General features: G+C 32.1%; 1 pseudogene; it reads right to left on the reverse strand.

The window, feature by feature from the left end:
• Positions 1-1,780: 1,780 nt before the first annotated feature.
• Positions 1,781-7,136, reverse strand: LOC18048897 (annotated as a pseudogene).
• Positions 7,137-14,832: the final 7,696 nt, after the last annotated feature.

The raw sequence follows: 14,832 nt of genomic DNA on the forward strand, positions 1-14,832 counted from the left end.
ATCTTTTAAGTTTTTGTTTACCCCCCAACTTATAATATGTTGTGTATACCCCCAGCTTTTTCGCTGTAGGCTCAGGTATAATGGAAAACTTGAGGGTGTTAAGGTTAAGCAATACAAAATCATGCTCCGTTTGGCTATTAAACTACAACTATTTAACTTTAATTATAGTTTTGGAAGTTAATGATATTTTGACCTATAGTTATCTGATGAAAAACTTGTATTTACTTTAACTTTTATTTAAAAGTCGAAGCTTGCTCTTCACAACAATTATGGCCTGAAAGCAATACTAGAGTACTAAACGGAGCCTAAATTAAGGGGTTGACAACGAAAACTTTGAGGAAAAAAAAAAGAAAAATAGAAACCTTAGATTTTAATAGAAAATGGGAGGCAGATACATACAACACTGCTTTGTATTTGTTCACGAGTCATGACCGTCACAACATCTCTAAGTAAGACATGTGATACATATGGTGATCAAAATCTTTATATGCATCAAAGCTACCTTTGTGTGATACTACAATAAATAGTTGATAAGTGACAACTAGAATATAAGTTTTTTTTAGTATTGAGGTACTTTAACTTTTAAGTTACAGTTGTTGTGGAAAAAAATTGTAAATATGAAATAAAAGTTAATAATTTATAATAAATATAAATTTTAAATAATATTTTTGACAAGATTATTAAAGATATAATAAATTTTTCATGATATAAGTGAAAAATCATATCTTTCAAGTTACAACAATTAATATTTACTAAACACTTTAGTGCTGTGACTTTTAAACTACCGTTACCCAACCTCAATTCTAAAAGCACCCATACTATGTTGAAGGGAGGACAACGCAGTCGAATCTCACAACAAAAGGATACTAATAGTAAGAAGTAACTCCTCGTATGCCTGAGAGATACAGAAAAGGAGAAAGCAAAATGAGTGTAATATAACTCAGCGAGTGGATTCTGAACATTACTACTTTCATAACATACAAGGAAGGTAATGAATAATATAATGAGTTAACAATTAGATAAAATATGAAACCAAGTTATTTATAATGCTTTCAATTAGTATTCTGTTTACATCCATTTGCACAGATGGAGAATAAAATGACGCAAATAACAATTTTCTAAGCATATGGAAAAGTTGGTTATAACCTTGTTGAGAGAAATCAGTGCACAAGAAGAGCTACAAGAATGCAGTAAGCTCAGAACAATTTTCTAAGCATATGGAAAAGTGAATTCATACACGGCATTGATGGCAGAGATAACCAGACGCATGCAGAGCACATAAGCCAATCATAATATTGTTACTGAGATATATATTGTGTATAGTTCCAAAACATATTCTGAGTCATTATTGAAATCCTACCAAATCTTAGGATAGAAACATATAAACATATCAAATATTGTGATTCTAATTAGCAGACTAAACGTCATGTCATCATCCATTGTTAAACTTCATAATCAAGTACGGAACAATCAGTAATTACTAAACTTTGTAAGCAACAGTAGAAATATTATAGTAAGTTCAAAAAAGGAAGATTGACTCACAGCCATAAGAAGAAGTTTAGCTTTGATCTGGGCCAGTCCTTCGATCATCTTCAATTACAATAAAATGAAACAGACTTAGTACTTATATGTGGTAAATTTCCTGCATAAAAAGAGATGAGTGACCAAAAGTGGCACCAAAAGTGCCGATCTGATCAAACGCTTTCAATCGACGCTCAAATCTAAAAATAATAATAATAAGTGTACAAACATTGAAGGTATAAGAAAATTATCGAACTACTTACTTCTCAATCAAAAAAGCTAGAAAAAATATAAATCCTGCCATGAATAAAATTGAAAACGCTATCCTGCAGTTGCATGCAAAACTTCTAAAGCATAAACATCCAAGCGGATACTTTCCCCTACATTTATAGCAAAATTGAGTCTTGCATCTGAAAAAGTAAATAATGTTGATGATGAAAAAAATTATGCTTTTGAAATTAATAGTTAACAACAAGCAAACGAGGGAATTAGATGGGCAAAAATAAAAAATAAAAAATCCTAGCCTGCACATGACAACAAAGCAGCCGTTCTTGCGCTTAACACAGTGGCCACAGCCAGGGCCACCTAGTCCAATTCATCGTCTCCAGAAGCTGCCCAAACATAATATCATTTGGGTCCCTCAAGTTCCCACTTTGTTCACATCTGTGCCCAGCATGCCATTTCAACTTGCACTGAAAACAGAACCATTGCTTACAACTTGGGCACTGAGCTTTCTTCAATGTCCCATTTCTTTCAGACTCATTCACCACCAAAGCCATGCAGTTTCTGTTGGGACAGTAGATTCTCTCGAACCCCAGAACATAATCTTCGAAAAGAACATCACACCATTTTGAAAAAACACTCGATGGGATGATGGGTTTGCAAGAAAAAGGGTCTAAATCATGCTTACAGTCTAATCCTGTGCATTCGATTTTGGCTGTGTTGTCGTCTTGGACCTTCACTTGTATGTACTTGGCTATGCATTCTTGACAGAAAGGGTGTGTGCAGCGACTCTTGTTCTTGAATTTCTTGCTTGCTGCCATTGGTTCTATGCAAATCTCACAAGTGAAGCTGCTCCCATTGCCTTCTTCTTTCTCTAGGTTCTTTTTTCGTTTCTGCAGTGTGTTTCCCTTAATTTTCTTGCAGCTCTCGAATCTCGCATTCACTTTCTTTCAGAATCCATTTTAAAAGGTAGTAGTCGTAAAGTACGCTGTGTTTTTGACTGAGGATATAACGCACAACAATTTCGTACCGTTTTCGTGGATGGTGGATAGTTCTTTCAATTTCCTGCTCTTGCGCTTGCTTGGGGTCGAGGGTGAGGGAAAATTTTTTTTTAACGAATCTGATCTCTCATGAATTTTTAAAAATTTTGTGTCATGTGTTTTTACGTAGTAGTATATGAATGAGATTTAACTTTTTTTTTATTTTTTTATTTTTTTATTAATTACCAATCATCACATGTATTTTTTCTCAAGAGAAAATCATATTAGGAGAGAATTCTGATCTGGGATGGAAATAACCATGTAAAATTTACATTACAATTTAAAGTCTTTGTATTTTCTTTTATTTAAAAATCTTATTATTGTTATTAATTTTAAGAAATAAAGTCTAAGGCCGTTTGATTAGGCAATTTTTTTTATTTGAATAAGTCAACTAATAATTTATTTTCATATTTTATTATTTATTTTTGATACCTATCTCCAAAGTCAACATATGCCATATGGCTATCCAACTAACGTAAATTCATCTTTCTTTTCCCTAGTCATTCCCTTTCATTTTGCTAAGTTATTTCATATATTAAGTTCTTGAATTTTCCATGCATATCATCATAGTTACTTCGCTCATTAAGTTCTTGAATTTTCCATGCACATTATCATAATTATTATTTTAAAACTTTTTATATAGTTATGTATATAATATATATTCATAATTTTTTTTTTTTTACTGAATTGGATTTCAATTCATGCTTTAAGGTATGATTTTGGGTTTAGTTTTTTATGGTTAGAAAAATTTTAACATATAAACATAGTACAATTACAATGTAAAAAATATAGGATTTTAGTTTTTTAAAGTTAAAAAAATGAACAAGTTGATATTTATTTTAGGGGATTTAGATAAAAAAACAAAAATATTATTTAAAATCAAATATTCAGGTCTATTTAAAATTTAGACTACTTTTATTTTATTTAAATTTTAGACTAAAATAAAAACAAATACCACCTAAATACATATATTTTTTCTATGAAATTTTTTTTTGACATTATACGTAATACATCACACTAAAAATCTACTCAAGATCAGAAGCTATTGGTCCTTGAAGTACAACTCGTAGTTTGCTAGCCTAATATCTATTCGTGGGCGTAGAGAAGTCAATAAACTCATTTTAAAGTTTGTCAAGTACGTCAAGACCTATTTCCATGTTTCAAATTAAAATAACATGGCACTTCCAAAAATTTTGAAAAAAAAAAATTACTTTGTTAAAGGGAGACAACGAAATAAATGAATTGAATTTAAATTGAATTGTAAATGAATTTGATCAAAATTCAATGGATTTGAATTTATTAAACCAATAGTAATCTCATGATTCGGATTTGATTCGTTTATTAAATGAATATCCATTTAATTTATTTATTGAACAAAATTAAATGAATCGAATCGAATTTGGATTCGTTTACTATTCATTTAATCATTTATGCAGAATTAAAAATAAATCAATCGAATCTACATTCATTTAAAAAAATAATAAATAAAAATAAACAAAATAAAATTAAAAAACCATGAAATTAACATCTTACAATTACAAACAAATTCTAAATGAATAAATGAATCGGTGACCTAAAACCCAGATTATTTAAAGAATCAAATCAAATTTACCCCTTTTTTTTAAATGAATTAATTTTTTTCAAATCTAAATCCATTTAATTTGAATGGAATTAATAGAATAAACAAGTCTTGTTGCCACCCTACTCACAACATACGTGGAGAGACAATAACAAAGTAAGAAATGTCCGCCATCAAAGAGTCTAATTGCTTAATTGATAACTTATTGGTATATTGTAATAAAATGTGGTAAGAAACTTGGAATTTAGATTAAAACAAACCGATTCAAATCATGAAAATATCACATCAATCTCAAGTCAAAGAAAAACTGACGTGAAACATAAATTTTATTATATATGTTTTTTTGTCTAAAAATTAATTTATTAACATAATAAACTAATTATTTGAACCAAAACTTTAAATTATGTAATCAAAAGGTTTGCAGCTCCATAACAATTTGACAGAATGAAGCTTCCTGAAATTTTATGAATTAAAATTGAAGTATTTGGCGTCCTCGGGAACTTCTCATATTCCCTAAAAAAGCCCATCATTTTATAAAAATTTCAATTACAATCTTCTCCTTGATTAAACAGAGCTGCACTTATTGTTTATTTTCCATCACTCAAGTCTCAAGAAAAGGGAAAATCGTCTTACTTTTTGAAAACTGAAATTTCAATAACTATATTCAAAATCTTTAATAAGCCTTAGCCCTGCTTAAACGCAGTAACCCCTACCAAAATAAAAAAATATTGTCAAAATTGTTCTTTTTTTTTTTTTGGGACTAATGACCCGTAAAGGTATTAAGAAAATCACTTCTACATAAGTCAACGAAGTTCACGACCATTACATCTCCTAAGAAAGGCATGTTATACATATAAATATTCTAATCTGAAATTTTAAAGTACGGGAAAGTCTGAAAAAGTTTTAAAACATCATGGTTTAAAATAACAAAGTAAAGGATTTTGACAGAATGGATTCAATTCTTTTCCATTGATTGTAAGACTTTATATACAACAATATACATAACAACTTTGCCTATTTTAACGAGATAAGATAACAGAAAAATATATTTTACATTTGAATGAGTTTGAATGAGTAAACTAGATAGTTCCCATATTCTAGGAGGAGAATATGCCGACATGCCCCCTCAAGATAGACCTTGGGAGAGCAGTCCAATCTTGTCCTTGAGGTGAAGAAATCGTGGTCTTGGCAGGGCTTTGGTAAGAGCATCCGCCAACTAGTCAGTCGAAGAAACATGTGCTACTCGAATGGCACCTCTTTGAACCTACTCCCTTATGAAATGAAAATTGATAGCGACATGTTTCATTCTTGATTGAAACAGTGGATTTGAACAGTGTTGCGCTGCTCCTTTGTTGTCACAATAAATAACAGGGCAAGAAGATATCTTAATGTGCAAATCTGTCAATAAAGAACATATCCAATTCCCTTTAGCAACAATGTTTGCAATTGATCTGTATTCTGCCTCAGTGCTGGATCTGGCCACAGTTCTTTGTTTCGTGGAGCTCCAAGATATAGGATTACGACCAAGATAGATTATATAGGCTCTTGTAGACAAAAATCATCCTTGTTTCCTCCCCAATCCACATCAGCAAAAACATGCAAATCAAAACCGGTGTTGCAATATAGTTGGATACCATCATTAATGGTACCTGATAAGTAGCGCAACAACCTTTTAACATATGTCCAATGGTCTGTAGTCGGTCGGTGCATGAATTGTGACAGGCGATTAACAATAAAGGCAATGTCTGGTCAGCTGATGAGGAGATATTGAAGACTTCCTACCACCGTTTTGTATTTAGTAGCATCCGGTAATGTGGTACCATAGTGCAGAAAAAACTGAGCATTGGTGGGGAGAGGTGTGAGTACCAGCTTTGCTTCTAGCATTTTCGTCTTTTCTAGCAACTCTAGTATATATCGTCGTTGTGACATGATTAAGCCCTTTGCATTTGGAACTATCTCAATGCCCAAGAACTATCTCAAGTAGGCTTGTCACCCGTGAGGATTAAATCATCCACATATACAATACGATAAAAAACACAGTGGCCATAATTAAATACAAAAAGAGAGGTATCTGCTAAGGAATTTTTGAACCCAAATTGTAAGAGAAAGGTTTTTTAAGTTCATGATACCACGCCCGCGGAGCCTATTTTAGTCCATAGATGGCTTTCCTGAGTTTACAGACATAATCTGATTTGTTGTTGTCAATGAATCCTCTAAGCTGCACCATATACACATCTTCATACAAACACCCTTAAAGAAAGGCATTGTTCACATTTAGTTGTCGCAGTGGCCAACCTTCACTAACAGCAATGCTTAAGACAATTCATATTGTAGTTGGTTTTACTACAGGACTGAAGGTGTCATGGAAATCAACTCCTGGTCTTTGGTGAAATCATTTTACAACCAAACGGGCTTTGTACCTATCAACAGAACCATCAAACTTTCTTTTTATTCTATAAATCCATTTACATCCAACAAGATTGTAATGTGGAGATGGGGGGGACCAATTCTCAAGTTCCGTTTTTCACTAAAGCATTAAACTCATCTGACATGGCTTGACGCCATTTGGGCTCTTTAAGAGCTTGATTGACTGTGGTAGGTTCAATTTCATCATATTTGGCTAGCTGAGCATGGAGATTCATTTTTCTGAGAGGTTTGTGGATGTTGTTTTTGGCTCCTGTGTTCATGGTATAAGAGGGTAGGTTTGTGGTTGTAGTTGTAGAGAGAGTTGATGTCTCAAGATTTGCACAAGGAAGTTGATGATGGTCTTCCATAGTAGATAGTGTATTGAGTGACGATGGTGTGAGAGATGCTTGTAAATGTATCGGTAAAGGAAAATACGTAGCAATGGTATTGGAGTGAGTTCTGGACTCTTCTGGTTTAAGATGCTTAAAAGGATAAACATTTTCTACAAACTTTACATGTCTAGACATATAGACTCTTGAAGTGTTGTAATCAAGACAAAAATAAGCACTTTGAGTATTGGAATCACCTAAGAACACACATGATTTAGAGTTGGACTCTAGCTTGTGAGAGTTATATGGTTTTAACCATGAACAACAGAGGCAGCCAAATAGCTTGAGTTTGGTATAATTGGATGGCGAATTAAAAATTTTTGCATATGGAGTTTGAAGGTGTATAGTTGGTGTTGGCATTCTATTTATTAAGTAAACGGCTGTTGCAAAAGCATGTGTCCAATAAGATAATGGAAAAGAGGCATGGGTTAAGAGTGCCAAACCAGTTTCTACAATCTATAAATGCTTTCGTTTAGACATGCCGTTGTGTTCAGGAGGGTGTGGTGGAGTGGTAAGATGACATATGCCATTTATGGATAGAAAATTGGTTAGAGCCATAAATTCACCATCATTATCAGAATATAATATTTTGATGGTATGATCAAAATGCTTTTCAACAATGGCTTTGAACTTGATAAATATTTCTTTCACGTCATATTTATGTTTTAGTGGATAAAACCATATGTACCTTGTATATTGATCCACAAATATGACATAATATTTATAATTATCAATGGAAACCACAGACGAGGTCCAAACATCACTATAAATGACTTCAAAAGGACGAGATGATTTTATTGTTGACAACAAAAATGACAACTTGTGACTTTTATTTGTTAGACACGCATTACAATCAAAAGAAGACGATACAGAAGATGTTAAACTCAATTTATTGGAAAAGATAATTTGCTTAAGAATAGAAGGAGATGGGTGTCCTAGCCTATGATGCCAATCATGAGAAGTAGTTTTGATACTAGATAAGGCAAGAATGGGACTGGATTGTGGCCACTTATATACGTCATCTTTAGTTTAGCCTCTCAACAATATGTTCCCTATGCTGAGATCCTTCACAGAAAAAGTATTAGATAAGAACTCAATAGCAGCATTATTGGTATTGCAAAATTGATGAATTGAAATAAGATTTCATTTCATGCTTGGCACACAGAGAACATTATTTAATTTAAAATTTTTATGAGGAGAGGTATGAGTAGTTGAACCAGTGTGAGTTATTTGTAACTCGGTGCCATCCCCAATCATCATGTCATCGTTTCCGTCATATGGATTATGCAAAGAAAGGTTATCCAGGTCCGATGTTACGTGGTGAGATGCACCACTATCAAGAAGCCAATTTTGATTGTTGTTTGTTGTTGTTGTATAATTGGCTTTGGGCTGCCATGGAGTAGTTGTGCTAGTGTTGGTAGGTTAGATTGGTTGCAACTTGTAAGATAGACACTTTTTGGCAGTGTGTCATTGAATCCTGCAGAGTTGGCGAAAGCCAAGGTAGGGACGTTGTTGTCGATTCAAATTGTTGTTTTGAGATTGTCTTGGATTTCGATTGGTGTTAGTTGAACTATGGTTGGCATAGTTGTTACTATAGCGCCATTTGTTATTGGTGCGAGTTGAAACATGTACAGTGATGGGGAAGGCAGTTTGTGGTGGGGTGATGTTGAGCGTGGCTTCAAAGTTGATGAGTTTTTCATGGAGTTCTTCAAAGGAGATTAGAGTATCTCTTGCTTGAATAGCTCTAACTAACTCTTTTTAGTCATCACCAAGTGTCTCTAGGATCTTATCAGTGAGGTCATCATTATCAAATGGTGATCCAAATAGAGCTAACTCACAGCTCGTGCCTTCACATTTTGCAGAAATTCAGTGATTGATTTAGGCCCTTTAGTCATTTGATTGATTTGATTTTTGACTTGCTTGATTCGACCACGTAAGGGTTTGACATATATGTTGTCAAGTGTGGTCCAAGTTTCTTGTGATGTTTTGGTATTAGCAATAAACGAGATTATAGAAGGAGAGATTGATCCAATGATTGCATTTAAAATCAATTCGTCTTGTCGGATCTAGAGAGTATATGCAGGATTTGGGGATGTGGTGTTGTTGACTGTTACAGTTGCAGAAAGACATGGTTTAGAGCCATCTATATATTCGAGGAGATCATAGCCAACAAAAAGTGTTTGGAACTGTAACTTCCAATATAGGTAATTGGTGGTAGTTAATTTGAGAGGAGTTTGAGCTACGACATTGATGGTGATGAGAGTGTTTTTGGAATCATTGGTGTTTCGAATAGTAGTGTTGGAATGATTGCTTGTCATTGCAAGAATTCAGTAGAAAGAGGGAGAAAGAAAAGAAAAATAGAGAGCTTTAATGCTCTGATACCATAACAGAGTAAAGGATTTTGAGAGAATGGATTCAATTCTTTTCCATTGATTGTAAGACTTTATATACAACAATATACATAACAACTTTGCCTATTTTAAAGAGATAAGATAACAGAAAAATATATTTTACATTTGAATGAGTTTGAATGAGTAAATTAGATAGTTCCCATATTCTAGGAGGAGAATCTGCTGACATAAAAGGTTTAAAACTGTAAGCCTTTAAAACCGTACAGTTTTAAAGCTTTTTTGAATTTTCCTGCACTTTAAAATCTCAGACTAAAAAACTACTATATATCAGTGCTACATCTACCTAAGTAACTACGAGAAATAGTTTATAAGTGGCAGTTAGAATAGACTGTGTTTGTGAGACGATGACATGCTTGAATCTCACTATATAAAGATATTAACAGCATCAAGGAAGCTCTTGAATGCCTGAGGAGATAGAAACAAGGAAAAAAAAGATGAGTATAAATATATAATATATATAACTCGGTGAGTGGATTCTTTAAATATTACTACTCTCATAACATTCTTTTCGGAATCCACTAGTACTAGAAAAGAATAATAAAAACAGAAATAAATATAAAATTACAAAAAAGGAGAAAGCGAATAATATAATGAGTTATGAGTATAATTTCAATTAATATTTTGTTTACGTCCATGTCTATGTTGGAGAATGATGCAAAATAGCAATTCTAAGCATAATGAAAATTTAGTCACAACTCAATGCACAAGGAGAGCATACTAAGCCCGTCGTACATGAGTGGAGAGTAAGCTCAGAATTAAAAGTAGAACAGTCACAGCTAGCCATACACTGCAAATATAATCAATGTGCATGTTGAGCAATATATGATAGTCATATATAAGTGGAGTGTCGTCATATATACCTGTGCAGAACTGTAATAGCTACCATAGACAACTTGATACTCAACAAACATGTGTATCGATAAAAGCTAGTTATATGTAGACTATAGTAAGCAAGACACTCATCCAAAGTGAACTCATAAATAGCAGACATAATTAACATGGTTGCAGAGAAACATAAACTAATAGTGATATTGCAATGGTTCAGCAACATATTTCAATTCAATATTAAAATACCAAATCTTGAGAGAAATGCATATAAACTTATCAATATTGTATTTTTGTACATGAATAAATTCTTATTAATGGACTATATGTTATTTCCTCAATCATTGTTACACTTTACAATCACGTAATGGAATAATTAGCAAGTAAACATTGTAAGCAACAACAATTAGATAAAATAAATAGAAAATCAATAGTTCATCCACTCACAGCCTAAGAATCTTAGCTTGGATCTGGCGCAGTCGAGCTCTTTGATCTGAACACTTCTTAACAAAAGTCGGGAATAAATTGAGGTTAACGATAGTTTAAGGTATGGATTTGGAAATTTTTCCCCTACCATTTGTATAATTTCACCCCAATTACTAAATTTTTTTTAATTGTTACAAATTTTCCCTTCATATTTTGTGCTTCACATTTTCAATCTCGTTCTATTCAGTTGATCAAGACATTTCCTTAGCTTTATCAAACTAAAATCTATATTGTTGATTTCAGTATGAGTGCCACAATGGACCTACTCACATTCATGTGTGCCTTTCATTTTCTAAAACTCTAATAAAACGATAGAAGCAGCAACATCCTAGTTGATGAATGGAATATAAAATCACCTAATGGGTGTATAAGAATCGTGTCATTTAATGAAAAATTAGTTCAAAAATTTAACTGAGATAATCACCTCCAAGTTCCACTAGTTTGTAAATACTCAATAATAAAATACATTGCAGTAAAATTATGAGAAACAATGCAAGATAGTTCAACAATTCATGTTTATTTGTCCCAAACCTCAAACGATAGTTGCAAATTTCTTCATGAGGATGGCGGTCTGTTGCCTCCATTTGTAGTTTTGTATGCTTGGCTTTCTTTTAAAGCTTGGGAGCATGTTTACGGTGAGTGGAGAGAGAAGAGAGAGAGAAAAAAATGTTGATGTAAGGGTAGTTTGGTAACAAGAGGGGTTTATTCATAAAATATTTTATTTTCAATATTTTTGTGGCATGTGTTTGTAATTGGGGTGGCATTACAAAATAAAATAGGGTGGAAATGTCATCATCCTTGAGGTATTCTTGAGTTTTTAAGCTTTTGTTTAACCCCCAACTTCTATTATATATTGTGTATACCCCCGGCTTCTTCGCTGTAAACTCATGTATAATGGAAAACTTGAGGTAGAGGTGTTTAGAATCCAATCTGATCTGTAAAAATCCGATCTGTGGATTGGTGCATTGGATTATATTGAAAATTTAAAAATCCACAGTCGGTAGATTAGATATGGATTTATTTCTGTAAATCCGCAAAAATTCACAAATCCGATTAAATAAAGCTAATAGTCAATATTAGTAAATTATAAGGTAATTATTTGAAAGGAATATTTAGTGGAAAAAAGGAAGATGAGGATGTTAAAATAGAGAGTATTATAGATTTAGATGGACAAATAGAAAGATTTACATAGGATAAATTAGATTTAATTAACTCAAATGTAATATATAAAAAGGGAAATTTATTGAGAAAATCTTTGCTATATCAAAATTATAATGAAAGATATGTGTCTTGCACACAAGAAGATCAAATCATAAATTTAGATTTAATAAATAAACATTCATATAATCAGATTAGAGATAAAGGCCTCAACTAGGCCCATTTAGGACTACTTATAATAGGAGTAAAAGCATTACATAGAGGGAATTTAGGTGCAAAAGGTTTAATTTGTCTTTATGATAATTGATTTACAAATATAAAACAAAGGCTTTTAGGAATCATAAAATTAGACATGAATAATAAGGGATGAATAATATATTTACTCTAGACTATTTAGTAAAACCTAATACTTTTTATAAGGATTTAATAATAAGAATAAAAACCAGAGTACCAAATAAAGAGAAATGAAGATAATTTATTGATTTGCACAAGATTTATAGGAAGACTTAATGAAAATAGCACAAGTAAATACAAATTAGATAATAAATATTTTAGCAACTAAAGGAATAAAGGCTATCCACGCAAAAAGTTTCTTAGCAGAAACAAATGCTGGATTAGATTGGAAGTTAGATAATTTCATAACAAAACCAATTTTAGTGCCAGAAGATAATGTAATTTACCATAATAGTGGTGGTTGAATAGATTTAAGATTTGGAAATTATAATTACCAAATAGGCACAATCAGGAGTCAAGATGATAAAATAGAAAGTACTTTAATGACTATAGAAGAAGAATTTACATGAAACGAGATGAATAAAATTCTTAATGCTAGATACAATGAATTAATGTTAGAAATGAGTCATGATCAGGCAATAGACGTTATAGAAAGAGAATATAATACTCAATACATGGATAAAATAATAGAAGGAAATTTATTCTAACATAGTTTATGATTTTGCAGATGCCAAATAAGAGAATGACCTTTGGACAACAATGCCTTCTAGACAACATCTGGAATGCCAATATTCCCAAAAGGCACTAAGTTTTCTTTCACACATTTACCTAGTAGTCAGATAAATGAATCACAATGATGCCTTATAAACAACATATGGAATGCAAAGGGTAATTATAGAAAGATATAAGCAGTTTTAAATGCATTAATGTTGTATTTTTCAAAAATCCAAAATAAACCTTTAGGTAGAAATTTAAGTTTGTATGTAGTTTTTTAAAGGATTTAGACCAGGTATATACCATATTTGGCCAAAAGTCCTTCCTCAAATAAAATTTTTTTACATGCCTCACTGGTAAGGATTTTTTTTATTTATTTCAAATCAGCCATTGATGCTGCAAAACAACAAATTGAACAAGTTTTTTCATAAGCTTATTAGTAAAATACATGGGTAGCAGAATACCATCTTTATCTTAGCACCCATCACCACATGTTCAAAATACACCGGGCGATGGAGTCGCTTCATCTTCCACTAACACATTGTCTTTTTGTGATCATTGCGAAACAATGGTCAAGAAGTTTTAAAAAACCACAAAATAAAAACGAATACCTAGCCAAAATAAAGAATACCTAGCCAAAATAAAAAATGACAAAATGGAATTCATCTAAAGTTTCCTCCAAGATCATGCCGAACACAACTATGAAACCCCAGGATTTGCCTAACAAACACCTGGATTTCGCATTTTATTGGAAACTTATTATGGAAACACTCAAAAAGTTTGCCCAAAAACTAATCCATTATGTTCGGAAATTCTATTAGAATATGCAGACTGTAAGTGTCATCTCACCTACAGTATTGCATGAGCCATCATTAATCTGGGATTATACCAACCAATAGAGCTAAAATTCAGAGATAATTCACTAATATTAACTCCACAGTTATTATTAGATTATGATTTTCTTAATCAAGTGATTGTTCGAGACTTAGATCAAATAGATGCATTTGGGAGAAGGTTTGCATAAACCATACTTAATCAATTAGCTATGGGAAAATAGTTTGTGGTAGCTTATATCCAATCCAAAGCACCAAAGTGGTGACTTAAGGAAGAAGTGTACCATGAATTTCAAGACCAACATTCCATTTTTCTCAAGGGATCTAACACCATTAGAAAACTTGATAACTTGGAAGGATCCAGAATTCCTTGGATTTGCACCAATAATTCATTAACTAAGGAGATTAGAGATTAGAGAAGCAGAATAATTGCAAGGGAATTTGATATTAGAGAATTCACAAAGTGTCCAAAATTGATCGCTGAAGGCTTTAATAGGAAAGTTGTGATAATAATTCTATCGACAATCCTTTAGTCACATGAAGCATTTTAGTCCATACACATAGAAAGTAGAAGCTAAGAAAATAGCAGAAGATAAAGATAAAAATAAGGAGCCAGCCAGACATCTATAAATAGAAGAGAACCCTCCTTTGCTTATCATCCAAGAATCAGAAATCAGAAGCATCTTTGAAACAATCAATGCAATTTTCAAAAATCTTGTAGCAAAGTTAATCTGTAGAAGTTTTTAAGTTCCTATTCAATTTCTTGTTGTAATTTTGAAGATATTTTTGAGTAAGTAATTTATTCAGCATGTATTGTAACTAAGTTTCTTAGTTGTTCTCTAGTAAAAAAAACCTAATCTTTTGTAAATTTCTATGTGTTTATAAATGAACAAGTTTTATGTTACAAATTTTTCATTATGAATCAAGTTTATTTTTATTTGACTTTAATGGAAGTTTTCTATCTATGAGGAATAAAATCAAACTTTAGAGAAAAATTCAAGTTTCTAGAAAAAC

The sequence above is a fragment of the Citrus clementina genome, unplaced genomic scaffold, assembly GCF_000493195.1.
Source record: "Citrus clementina cultivar Clemenules unplaced genomic scaffold, Citrus_clementina_v1.0 scaffold_3, whole genome shotgun sequence".
NCBI lineage: Eukaryota > Viridiplantae > Streptophyta > Magnoliopsida > Sapindales > Rutaceae > Citrus > Citrus x clementina.